Raw genomic sequence first — 12,731 nt, 5'->3', positions numbered from 1 at the left:
TAACGATCGGCCCCTCTGGGTATTCCTGAACGTTGGAGGGAATACGGTTATGTTCACTGGCGGAAGTTGTCTCCGACCGGTCACAGGTGGAGGCCTTTGGGAAGTTGGTCAGGTGTACCGCAGTGATTTGGTATTGGCTTAAGTGGGGTCACCGTCAGAGATCACCAGAATGGGCAGTTAATGTTATTTAATGTGGTTTAATGTTAATAAAGTTATTTATATTTATATATTTATATATATTTATATATTTTCATATTTACAAGTTATTGGAGTGAATTTTGAGTTATGTTTAATAAAGGCTGTTGTGGCCAGTTTACTCCAACCTATGGTGTGGTCTCGTTTCTAATAGGTAAGGAATAGTATAAGGGGAACATTCAGACTACACTAGTCAAGAGAAGCACGGATTAAGAATGAAATGATATAAGGAGTGCTGGACATGACAGTGTGGATGAGGGACACAGAGGGTTAAGCTTTATGGGTGGAGTTCAGGAAAAGGTTTGCAGGAAACAAGTTCAGTGTAGGGGAGGGGTCATATAAAAGGGAGGGGTGTGGCTTTAAGGGATCATTCGGAGCCCAGTGTGACACAGAGGAGGCAGTTTTTCCCACGCTCCCGCCCTAATGTTATGTGGTTGTTTTGCTGTGTTTTTGTTGCTGGTCTTTTTCTTCTTTTGCAGGTTTCATCGGTTGTCACGGCAGCTGAAAGTTTTTCGTGTTGGCGGTGTGTTTTCTGGTGGTTTCTGACGGTAGACAGGTACTCAGAAGGGATCTGAGGGTGTGGGGGGCTCATCTAACGATCGGCCCCTCTGGGTATTCCTGAACGTTGGAGGGAATACGGTTATGTTCACTGGCGGAAGTTGTCTCCGACCGGTCACAGGTGGAGGCCTTTGGGAAGTTGGTCAGGTGTACCGCAGTGATTTGGTATTGGCTTAAGTGGGGTCACCGTCAGAGATCACCAGAATGGGCAGTTAATGTTATTTAATGTGGTTTAATGTTAATAAAGTTATTTATATTTATATATTTATATATATTTATATATTTTCATATTTACAAGTTATTGGAGTGAATTTTGAGTTATGTTTAATAAAGGCTGTTGTGGCCAGTTTACTCCAACCTATGGTGTGGTCTCGTTTCTAATAGGTAAGGAATAGTATAAGGGGAACATTCAGACTACACTAGTCATGGCTTTATAACCCTTTCCAGACTGATAGATCTCAATTACTTTCTTTCTCAATTGTTCCTGAATTACTTTGGGTCTCGGCATGATGTGTAGCTTTTAAGGATCTTCTGGTGGACCTTACTGTGTCAAGCAGCTCTTATTTAAGTGATGCCTTGATTGTGAACAGGTGTGGCAATAATCAGGCCTGGGTGTGGCTAGAGAAATTGAACTCAGGTGTGGACAACCACAGTTATAGTATGTTTTAACAAGGGGGGCAATCACTTTTTCACACAGGGCCATGATGGTTTGGATTTTTTTTCACCTTTAATAATAAACACCTTAATTTACAAATTGCATTTTGTGTTTACTTGTGTTGTCCTTGACTATTGTTTAAATTGGTTTGATGTTCCGAAACACTTAAGTGTGACAAACATGCAAAGGAACAGGAAATGAGGAAGGGGGCAAACACTTTTTCACACCACTGTATGGTAGATTCCAGGATAGATGTAGGAAGCTCCCCCTCCATCGCTGACAGATTTAAGACCCCTAGTAGCTCGGGTAGTAACACCTTCCCGTAATGTCTGTAGGTTTTCGCCAGAAGGCCGTCAGGACCAGGAGACTTCTGGCCTGCCATCTCCCTTGTGGCCCAGTGCAGTTCCTCTAATGTTATTGGTAAGTCCAGTTCCCCCCTGTCAGTTTCAGAGAGGGCTGGAATTTCCAAGGCCCTAAAGCAGGGGTGTCCAAACTTTTTTCAAAGAGGGCCAGATTTGATGAAGTAAACATGCACGAGGGCCGACCATTTTTCCTGACATTCTTTGAACCATTAAAATTCGGTCTAAGTGTGTTCGTTCGAACACTAATACATGGCCCAACAAGAATTCTCTTGCCTTTGTGGCTGTGTGTGTTGAAGAGATGAGCTTGGGCGTGTTATTTGGATATACCATATTTATTGGCGAATAAGAGGGAAGTTTCAGGAAAAAACCTTAAAATTTTAAATAAAAAACTGTAAAGCAAAATAAGGGTCAGTGCCCATCTGCGCGCCCACCATTGCTGGGAATGCAGCCCCCACCATTGCCAGGAATGCAGCCACCATTACCAGGAATGCAGCCACCATTACCAGGAATGCAGCCACCATTAGCCAGGAATGCAGCCACCATTAGCCAGGAATGCAGCCACCATTGCCAGGATTTCACTCACTATTAGCCAGGAATGCAGCCACCATTGCCAGGATTTCACTCACCATTAGCCAGGAATGCAGCCACCATTAGCCAGGATTTCACATACTATTGCCAGGAATGCAGCCACCATTAGCCAGGAATGCAGCCACCATTAGCCAGGAATGCAGCCACCATTGCCAGGATTTCACTCACTATTAGCCAGGAATGCAGCCACCATTAGCCAGGATTTCACTCACCATTAGCCAGGAATGCAGCCACCATTAGCCAGGATTTCACATACTATTGCCAGGAATGCACCCACCATTGCCAGTAATGCAGCCACCATTAGCCAGGAATGCAGCCACCATTAGCCAGGAATGCAGCCACCATTAGCCAGGATTTCACATACTATTGCCAGGAATGCAGCCACCATTGCCAGGAATGCAGCCACCATTGCCAGCAATGCAGCCACCATTAGCCAGGAATGCAGCCACCATTAGCCAGGAATGCAGCCACCATTGCCAGGATTTCACTCACTATTAGCCAGGAATGCAGCCACCATTATCCAGAATTTCACATACTATTGTCAGGAATGCAGCCACCATTAGCCAGGAATGCAGCCACCATTAGCCAGGATTTCACTCACTATTAGCCAGGAATGCAGCCACCATTAGCCAGGATTTCACATACTATTGCCAGGAATGCAGCCACCATTAGCCAGGAATGCAGCCACCATTGCCAAGATTTCACTCACTATTAGCCAGGAATGCAGCCACCATTAGCCAGGAATGGACTTACCATTGCCATCAGTGCAGCCTTGGAGGGGACATGGAGGGGGCTGAACGAGCGCCAAAGAACAGGAGAATCTCCTGTTTACACAGCGGCCTCTTTAAGAGAAAGTCCCGCCTCCTTTGATGGACAGAACAGTCGTCCAATAGCGGAGATGGGACTTCCTATTACAGAGGCTGCCGTGTAAACAGGAAATACTCCTGTGTGTACGGCGCTCGTACAGCCTCCTATCTCCAATGCAACCAGACTATATATCTTTTGTGGCCCCGGCGCTGGGAGATCGCCGGGGGCCACAGAAGATATATATGTTTAGATTACGAGGCGGGCCGTTCAAAACCGGGCCGCGGGCCGTGATTGGCCCGCGGGCCGGACTTTGGACATGCCTGCCCTAAAGGAAACGTCCACTTCCTCCCCCATTTCCTCCTGCCGGGAGCTAAACAAGTGCTCATAATATTCTTTGAACTTATCTACAATTTCCGGACTATGTGAAAAAACTCTACCCTGCCCTATACTAATCATGGGGACCACAGATGGGGGTGAATTTGTCTTAACCAGATGGGCCAATGTTCGCCCTACCCTCCCCAAAGGTTACCTGCCTCTGAAAAAGTTGTTTATTCTCTGCTTTCCTAATCATTAGTATTCTGTAAATCTGTTCTTCCTCTGACCAAGCCCTGAGAGTATCAGGGGTCGGATTATTCACATATTGTTCTTCCATGGTTGCCATCCTCTCTCCAGCCACCCTTTCCCAATCCTTGGTCCGTTTTAAAAATTTTGACACTTGTATCAGTATACCACAAAGGAAGGCCTTCAAGGTGTCCCAGATTATCCCCACCAGAGCAGTTCCTCTATTCAAATCTACAAACTCTCTTAAGGCTGTTGGCACCTCATCTGAGTCCAAAAAGCACTTATTTTGCCTTATTTTCCTCACCTCTATTAACACTGTCACCGGGGAGTGATCCGAAAGACCTCTTGGCATGTAACTTACATTTTTTAATCACCTGCAGTGCCTCCTCATTCCCCAGAACTACCGTATATACTCGAGTATAAGCCGAGATTTTCAGCCCCTTTTTTTAGGCTGAAAGTGCCCCCCTCGGCTTATACTCAAGTCACCGCCGTCTGCCTACCCGATCAGCATGTCGTGCAGACAGACGGCGGCCATTCCACTATTCAAAAGCCGCGCCTCCCTGTCTGTGATAGGCAGAACACTCAATTTCCCAGCAGTCAGTGGTCCGCCTATCACGGACATCCACTCATCCTCATACTACGGACGAGGATGAGAGGATGTCCGTGATAGGCGGACCACTGACTGCTGGGAAATTGAGTGTTCCGCCTATCACAGACGGAGGTGCGGCTTTTGAACAGTGGAATGGCCGCCGTCTGTCACAGACGAGGAGGAGAGGTGCGGCTTTTGAATGGCATGGCCGCCGTATGTTTTTTATACATGCAGATCGGTGCAAAATGGCACACAGAGGCTGCAGAAGGACACAGAGGCTGCAGATTGGCACACGGAGGCATGCACAGGACACAGGTAGGCTGCAATGGACACAGGGATGGACACAGGGATGGACACAGGGATGGACACAGTGATGGACACAGGGATGGACACAGTGATGGACACAGGGAGGTATACAGCTGCAGATGGGCATTGTTGACCCTCTTTTCCACCCTTTTAAGCTGTAACAGTAGCTGCTGCATGTCTCACCCTCGGCTTATACACGAGTCAATACCTTTTCCCAGTTTTTTTGTGGTAAATTAGGGGCCTCGGCTTATATTCGAGTCGACCTATACTCGAGTATATACGGGTAAATAAATTCTAGAAAGAGTGGAGTGTGTCCTGGGGAAACCTATCCACCTTCCAGTCCAAAACTGTATTAAAATCACCCATGACAATAACCAGCACACCGGTTTGTCCAGAACAAACTCCACCAACCTATTCAAAATTAAAGTGTCAAAGGGAGGTGGGACATATAAATTGGCCAACACTTCTATTCTCTATAGTACAATACAAAAAAAGTAGCGCCCCAGTTCATTAGTCTAAATCTGCCTGCAGGTGAACATTACCCCAGACCTGATCAGAATACCCCCACACCCAGAATAGGAGGTGTGAACTGAATGGTACTGGGTTCGGAATTCATCCCAGCTCAGCTGAGGTATAGAGACATGAGTAAGGTGCATCTCCTGTAGGCAGAGCAATCCCACCCACACATTTTTGCTACAGGAGGAACTGCTGTTTTTTTGGGGGGGATCTCCCAACCCCTGGACGTTCCAAGAACATATAATACATTTTTCTACCTGCGTAGAATTAAACATTTAACCATTTAGTTCAACAAATGCATATAATTCAAAATATCCACTCCAAATTGTGTGATTTCCATATACTTTGTGTGGTCTTTCTTTATTAACCAATACCTATTCTTCTCATTATTTTTCATATGTGATAATTTAGTGACAAAATATTTCCTATTTGAAATGCATTTATTCTTCATACATCCCCTTTCATACCTAACACACCATCCGTGTCTCATTCCCGATTCACTCACCACCCTTTTGGGTCCTCTCTGGGGGCTTCCAAAGTGACCTTTCCGTGTGCTCAAGATAACAAATATTTCCTTCGTACATAACTGCCCCCCCCCCCCATTTCTTTGAGAAAGAAGGCCATATACACATTATTCCTCTAATCTAAATGCAACCCCCCCGCCCCAACTCCTTAATGTGCAAATAAGTGATCAGCTGTGCCCCTAGGTCACCCATGCAGTTATTATACTTTTATCTTTGAAATGCCATTTTCTAGTTCTATAATTTTCTCTTGTGGGATGCACCCACCCCTCCACCCCCTCTGGGGAATCAAAAAACAAAGTCTTCCCCATAGCAGTCACCCGCAGTCTTGCTGGATATAACAAGGCATAGGAAAGTTTCAGGTGCTGTAGTTTACGTTTGATTTCCAAAAACATAGCCATCCGTATTTGCAGTTCTGGTGAAAAATCTGGGTATATAGATATCCTAACACCTTCATAAATAATTGTACCCGTTTCCCTGGCCTTCTGCAATATGGTTACTCTGTCTTTGTAAAAGAGCATTTTTTACCAGTAGGGGTCTTGGGTAGCCCTCTAGCGGAGAAGGTCTACAAGGCACCCTATGAGCTCTCTCAACTGCAAAAAAGGGTGAGAAAATGTCCTTTCCAAAAAGATCCCTGAACCATTTTTTAAGAAATATCACAGGATCTGGGCCCTCACTGCGCTCAGGGAGTCCCATGATCCTGGCATTTTTCTTTTGCATTCTGTTTTCCATTTCATCCATTTTTATCTCATAATTGACCATTTGTACTTACTGTTCTTATCTCCCACTTGAGTGGATTCAGGTCATCCTCCAACAGACTAACTATTCCTTCAAGGGCGGTAGTCCTTTCTCACACTTTTTGTAGGTCATGCCTGACAAAGGATAGCTCTTCCCAGATTGTTTTAAGCTGGTCTGTCAGTTCACCTAGGGAAGTCCTACAGGAATTAAGTGCCTGCAGTATTTCTTTTAATGATGGTTCTCCTTCTGTTAAAGCTCCAACTCCAGAAAGGGGCTGTGGAGTATCTTGGATGTCCTGAATGTCCTCCCCTGTGGATTTTAGTCCTGTATGATTTATCTCTGGCGCTGCTATCACTTACCCTTGACCTTGGCTTTTCCTTACAGTTGCGGCCCCAGCATTTACCTTAGATTGCATGTGCAAGTTCGGTTGCCCTCCCTTTGTGGGGGTCTGACCTGGGTTATGGGCAAATCTCTCTAGTTTGGCTGTCGCTTGATACCCCTTTGGCTTTGTTGTGGCTGGATACTAGAACTGGCATTGTTCTGTTGCGCAGGGTCTTCCCCTGCTTCCTCTTCATTGCTAGGTGTTAGCAGAGACACTTGGGAGAGGATAGTACTTGTACCCGAGAAAAATGGGAGGTAGGCTAATAAGGCCTAGAGTTAGCATCCCAATAATCCAGGAGGAGCTCCTTAACCCCCCCCCCCCCCCCCAGATGCAAAAGAGAACAGGAATATCCCAGAGGATAACTAAATGTTCACCGGGTGTCACTGCAGACCAGTATAGCCTCCTCTGGTAAATAATTTATAGATGCTGGACTCACGTTTTAGCTTTTTAGCTTTCTGCCCTTGCCAGTCAGTGACCAGACTGTGTGAGCCCCCCCCCCCTACTCAGTGTCCGACCATCCATGCTGCACGGGGGTGTACCGAGGACGATGGCTGAGGGTACTGCGGGTGCGTCAGCGGCTCTCCTCTCTCTCTGGCCTCTCGATCCCTCCCACTCTGAGGAGCAGGTTCCCCTGGCAGAACGGCTGGGTGTCAGGGCTGCCAAACCAAGGGTAAGCCGTCCCCTCGCCACTGCATCAGCTCCAGCTGACAGGATCTCTTCCAGAGCTACGGTGGGGCTAGGCCACACACTTTCGCCCTCTAGAGCATCCAGTCACGCCCACTCGCATTGCAATTTCAATGCATTTGCAATGCAATGCTGCTTTTTTTATGTTTTTGCCAGTTTTTTAACCCCACCAAACATGCACCAAAAATGCAGTAAGCAGGACTTTTAAAAATGCAACTGAAACACAACTGACTAGTATGAAGAGTGCCATAGGACTTAAAGGAATACATTTTTTATACATCAAAAAAATCTCTGAAATAATACACTATTATTGTTTGTTTCAGAATAAAACCCGCTTTGTCTCTCCCTCTTACATTTTGGCCTATATATGTAGCTATGTTTTTTACATATAGCACTCTCATTTTTATTGCAAGATTAAACCAGCCTTGTTTCAATTTGCTGCCTATTCAAATGTGTTTTGCGTATGGTCCTGTTGCTAGGCAAATTCTTTCAAACACAAACTGTATATTAAACATATATTTGGGTATTTTATCTTGTATAGTTGCTTCAATTTTCCCATGAAACATGGCCTGCTTTTATTCTAGTTTTGGTCTCCAAGATACAGAGCTTAAAGCGGAGGTCCACCCTAAAGTGGACCTTCCGCTCATCGGAACCCTCCCCCCTCCGGCGCCACAATTGGCACCTTTCAGGGGGGAGGGGGGTGCAGGTACCTGTACAGTACAGGTATCTGCACCCACTTCCGGGATAGCTCTCTGCGGAAAGGGGCGTAGATTACGCCCCTTTCCGAAAGTCCCCCACTGCCTGCTGGGAAACACACAGATCCCAGAGGCAGCGGGTCCATCCTTATTGCGCAGCGTGACTCGCGCATGCGCAGTAGGGAACCGGGAAATGAAGCCGAAAGGCTCTACTTCCTGATTCCCATACCCAAGATGGCGGCGGCAGCACCCGAGAGACGATCGAGAGATCGGCTTCGGGTGCCGACATCGCGGGTGCGCTGGACAGGTAAGTGTCACTATTTTAAAAGTCAGCAGCTGCAGTATTTGTAGCTGCTGGCTTTAAAAAAAAAAAAAAAACGCGGACTCCCGGCGGACTCCCACTTTAAGGATCTTCCAAGCTGTTGCAACTGGTTGCTTGGCAGCCATGGTGATCTACAAGAATAATTTTAATTGTGATCTTGTGAGCTCTGCTGTATTTTTATTGAGGAGAGCTATAGTAGGAGCGGAAAAAAGGACTCTCCCAAATAGCGTCATTAGCATCCCAAACACTGCCCAGTACTTCTTGATTAAGAAGCATAACTTGAATTTTGGTTTTATAGTGTTTTAGTTCACTCTGTTTTGACATATACTATACTATGAAACTGTTTTGCCCCTGGCCAGTTTGTGCGAAGCTAAGGGTTATAGATTTAGTTTTTAAGAGTACATTTTTTAATAGCTATTTGTAATTTAACGAATAGGAAAAACACCAGTCACAGTCAAAGTCAAATTGAAAGGAGGACCCTCTCTCGGCTCATTACTTTTTTGCATGGGTAAATGTCCACATTGCAGCGCCCAGCTCCTTATGCCCCTTTTTGACAGTTCCTTGCCTGTTGACCTTGGAAATGACCTGGACTGATAAGATTTCCTCCTTTCTATAGATACCAGTGGGAGTCAATTTTAGGTTAAGGTTTTTCTGCTTTCACACAGGCTTCGACAAACCCTCCACAAAGCAAACCAGGCACATTCGCTCATCCCTACTTTTTAGACACCTAACACAAACACAAAAAATTCAACAAGTAATGGTGATAAAGCGCACACACTATGGGATTGCTGAATCTGTGACTGGTTTGCTGTTGAACCTTGGGAGGCCAACTGCTGCTAAATCTTTCAGGTATTGTTCTGCCGAAATGAAGATCTCTCCTGCTATTTGAAGGAGTGCCAGGCTCTTCATGCTTCCTTGTTTTGCCGCATAAAGCACTGCTGTTTTTCTTTATGACAAGAACCTTACGGTTGTGAAACCCTTCCAGAGTTCTAGTATTGCCCTTAACTCTAGATGAATATAGCTCATTAAATCTGTGACAGGCCATTGTCCAGCATACTTCTCAGGAAACACTTCCACTGTTTTCTAGAAATGTGGAAGACTTAGTATGTTTCCAAGATTTATGCTTGGAAGACATGACAACTCAAATAAGCAGGCAATGTGGGCAATCAGTTTTAATTACTGGGCTTTCTTCTGTCCTTGGCTCTTCTCCTACTAAAAATTTGCACCTTTTTTTACAGGAATACATAAATATCTACTCTCTTCAATACTTTTCCTTCGGGTCTGGGTGGATGCTAAGTAAAAAGGAAATTAACTCTAGGGAGGTACAGACAGGCAGCTATTACCTGGATCCAAAAGAGAATAGTCACCTATATGGAAGAGACCTTACAGAGACAATCACGTGTGCCCATGGATGAACTGTAATAAATACTCCCCAGCTGCTATACATAGTATACTTATGTACTAACCAGGATTCCCCTGCCCACCTTCTTTCTCCCACAGCCAAGAACTACAGGTAAAGACCTCAGACTCTACTCGTAAGTAAAAGCTTTATACAGGCCTTTTTTTCTCAGAGAATAGGTGCAGGAACCCCCCGTTCTGAGTCACTTCTTGTCTCTGCCCTCTACCCACCTCCAAGCATCGTTCCTTGGTTCCACCCCCTTTCCACCTTCCAGAAGCATACAGCATTTAGAGAATACAGAGTGATGTATCATTTTGTGGTGCTAAGTAATTTGTATGGAATTTGTTAATGATATGAGCAGAAGCAATATGAAAGAATGTAAAAAAGCAATGTGAGCCATATACACTGCACTAGATCAGCACGTCATGCAAGATATACTAGATGCCACGCCACCACAAGGGTTCTTCTGCCTAAGAGAGGCAGAATTTAGGCAGGTTACTTAGCAAGCAATCTTAAAAAAGGACATTGGGGAGATTTATCAAAACTGAAGCAAACAGAATATGAAGCAGCTGTGCAGGGTAACCAATCAGCTTCAAACTTGTTCAGTTAGGCTTTGACAGTGAGAGATACAAGCTGGTTGGTTGCTATGAACTGTTGCTACAGATCCTGGCTTTCTGGCTGCTTTAATTTTGATGCATTTCCACCACTGTTTTCATGGGACCAGCCTAAATCTATTATTTTGTTAGGGTTTCAGGAGGGTAGAGCTGAGCCATAGGCTGACATAAAGAGGCCCAGAAAAACAAAATAAATATATTTTAAAAAGTCTGATTTACAATAGAAGCACATAAAACGTAAACTGAGATTGAGTAAGGCTTATTCACGCAATGCAAACAAAGTTGCCACTATAGCAGTTTGTGTTTGCCAAAGATTGCTAAAGTGCAACTATAGCCAAAACTTTTTTTTTCATTTTTTTTTTTCATTTTGGATAGAGTAGAGCAAGCTTAAGCCTAGCACACATGATGAGAAAATCAGACAAAAAATTCCGCATTTGGAGAGATCGTCCAATAACCTGATCATTAGTATACACAGCTTTCGAGAGGCGGTCATGAAAGTTAATGTGAAAATATCCGAAGGGACAAGCAGGAAATTTTTTATCATTTTCATGTAATTAGTATGGTATTTGTACGAAAAAAAAAAATCATATGAGCAAGACCATGCATATTCATGCAAAAAAATACATTACAATACATCACATCACTTCCAAAGTTTTATTCTGTCGTACGAAAATTTTTGTAACTTTGGTAACCTATTGGTGTAGCAAATTCCCGAGTCCCTTGAAGCCTAATGGAGAACTACAAAGTTAGGGACAGATGACATCCTTCTGTGTAGAGTGGGTTACAAGGCATGGTGGGTGTACTGCAAGATGAAATGGTGGGTGCAGACACGTTTTGAATGCAATGAGATTTATTGTATTTTGAACAGAACTGGGGGAGAGAGAGTTAGGTCCAGGATACCCTTAAGTAGATGAAATGATAATTGGCAGACTCTGAGACTTCTATTGGTAGACAGCTATACAGATGAAGGCCTGTAGCCGGACACAGCTTCTGTGTAGGTAGGACTATGGCAACAATCTTGTAGCAGTTACTAACGATAGTTGTATTCAACTATTGGCAACACAAACAGTTCTTCGCTTACTTCACAGTCACTCACTGTGGGTCTTCACTCAACGAACTCCCAGTCTTTCACTAGACTGGGAGTTCGTTGAGTGAAGCCACTGGATCCCCTGGCTCTTCCACTTTTAGCACTCAGTATCTTCCTCAAGCGTCACCCCCGCTGGGTCCCTGGCTTGGCACTCACAGATACTCTTCAAGCTTCAACCCCGCTGACCCACTAGGACCCTGGCTTGGCACCCGCTGATGCTCAGCAAGCATCACCTCTGCTGTCCCGCTGGGTCCCTGGCTTGGCACTCACTGAAGTTTTCCCACTTCTTAACTATCTCCGTTTGGTGAGATGACTGCCCTGGTACTGACTTCAGCTTACGCTGCGTGGAATAATGGACAGGGTACTTGAAGCAGAACAGAGGCAGTAAGAGGAGGACTTCCTTACCTCTCAAGGCTCACTTTATCCAGACAGTGTTCCTGCGTGCCCGCCGATCACACAGGAAAATGACGAGGAGAAGGAGGATTGTGTCAGCATGGAGGTGGAGCCTAGCACTCAGCAGCAGTCTTCAAGGGATCATTTACAGTTTGAAGAAACCCATGGACTTGTACGTGGCTGGGAGGTGGCTGCGGATCATGTCGTCCTTAGTGACCCAGAGGACTCCAGACTGAATGCCTCAGCAAACATACACTGCATGGCCTCCTTGATCCTGCAAAGCCTGCGGAAGGATCCTCGTATCTAGGAGAGGGATCATTACTGACTGGCAACCCTCCTTGATCCACATTACAAGGGTAAGGTTGCGGACCTTGTCTTGCCGTCACAGAGGAAGCAGAGGATTAAACATCTTCGGGAGGCCTTGCAGAAAGGTCTGTGCAACGCATTCCCAGAGACTGAGAGGTTACAAATTCCTGGTCCTGGACAACGTGTTACTGAGACTTCGGTCAGTCACAGAAGGAGTGGTGGAGAAGGTGGCCATCTGACCGATGCGTTCAGACACTTTTTTAGTCCGCAGCCCCAAGGTATGATCAGTTCCAGCAACCATCGCCAGCATCTGATTCACATGGTGCAGGATAACCTAGGGGCAAGATCAGACTTGGACACCTTTGCCACTGAAAATACTCTGGGTTACTGGGTCTTGAGGATGGATCTCTGGCCAGAGCTTGCACAGTATGTAATTGAGCTACTGGCCTGTCC

Source organism: Lithobates pipiens, unplaced genomic scaffold (genome assembly GCF_037356315.1).
Source record: "Lithobates pipiens isolate NorthernLeopardFrog02 unplaced genomic scaffold, aLitPip1_a1.2 Scaffold_27, whole genome shotgun sequence".
NCBI classification, from domain to species: domain Eukaryota; kingdom Metazoa; phylum Chordata; class Amphibia; order Anura; family Ranidae; genus Lithobates; species Lithobates pipiens.
Note: the sequence above shows the minus strand (reverse complement) of the source record.